Source organism: Lepus europaeus, chromosome 3 (genome assembly GCF_033115175.1).
Source record: "Lepus europaeus isolate LE1 chromosome 3, mLepTim1.pri, whole genome shotgun sequence".
Classification (NCBI taxonomy): domain Eukaryota; kingdom Metazoa; phylum Chordata; class Mammalia; order Lagomorpha; family Leporidae; genus Lepus; species Lepus europaeus.
In genome coordinates, this window is record NC_084829.1 from 121,415,689 (window position 1) to 121,417,205 (window position 1,517).

Below are 1,517 nucleotides of genomic sequence, written 5' to 3' on the forward strand. Positions count from 1 at the left end.
GAAAGCAATAGAAGATGGCCCAAGTCCTTGGGCCCCTGCACCCACATGGAAGACCCGGAAGACGCTCCTGGCTGCAGGCTTCAGATCGACGAAAATCCGGCCATTGCAGCCAATTGGGGAGTGGACCATTGGATGAAAGACCTCTCTCTCTCTCGCTCTCTCTCTCTCTCTCTGCCTGTCCTCTCTCTAATTCTGACTTTCAAATAAATAAATACATCTTTTAAAAAAAAAGGAACTTACTAGAATAGTAACTTAAAGATTGTTAATTCTTTAAAGGGGGTACAGAGCCTATATACAGGGGGTTAGAATTGCTCCAACAGGTGGCATAATCAATCTTTTAAATATTACTGTAAGTCACAGTAATAAAAAGAACAAGCTGTGGAAAACATGTATGGTTATATCTAATTTACATAAAATATATAAATATTTATTACTTAGAATATTCACATGTAATTTTAACAGTTATCTCTAGGAAATGTAACAGGGAGAGCTAACGTCTGTGTTTTAAAATTGATCAGGAGGATAATGAGGAGAAAGAAAGAAAGTAGGAGAGTAATAAAAGGGGAAGGAGTTTCCTCCACTGAGATTTTATCCATTCCATTTCTTCATGACTTGGTTTAAGGTTTTCTTTCCAGTGGGAGATTCAATGTATTTGGCTCTTAGCAAAATCATTCTTGAAATTTTAGACCCTGGAATGGCAGGTTTTGCAGATGTGTTTATCATGATATATATTCTATTTACTGAAAGATTAACTATTCAAAAGTATCAGCATCACATTATTCACCATTACAAAGAGACGCTTAAAGAAGATGCTATTTTGAGAAACACAAACTTTATTTGAGTACCACAGTCTTTTTTTAAAGATTTATTTTTATTTGAAAGTCAGAGTTATACAGAGAAGGAGAGAGAGAGAGAGAAAAAGAGAGAGAGAGAGAGATATTCCATCCGTTGGTTCACTCCCCAATTGGCTGCAATAGCCAGAGCTGCACCGATCCAAAACCAGGAGCCAGGTGCTTCTCCCGGGTCTCCCTCATGGCTGCAGGGGCTCAAGGACTTGGGCCATTTTCTACTGTTTTCCTAGGCCATAGTAGAGAGCTGGATTGGAAGTGGAGCAGCCAGGTCTCGAACCAGCACCCATACAAGATGCTGGCACTGCAGGCAGCAGCTTTACCCACTATACCACAGCGCCGGCCCCTCCGCCTTTCAAATAAATAAATCAACCTTCAAAAACAACAACATTCAGATTGAATAACTGAAGACTTTCGTGTTATTTGAAAATAGTTACTTCTTTCAGGAAACAAAGCTCCGTTGTAAAACTTGATAAAATTCTCATTTTAACATCTAAAAAGTGATTCTATCCAGCAACATTAGTCCAGAACCCCCTCATCCACTGCTATATTATTTCCTGGGAAAAAAAAAAAAAAAAGCTGCCCTGCACTCTTGTGGTAGCCTCTGTCCTGAGTAGCAAACAATCTTAACAGTATAAAGATGATCTAAAATGTATTTGCCACTACATT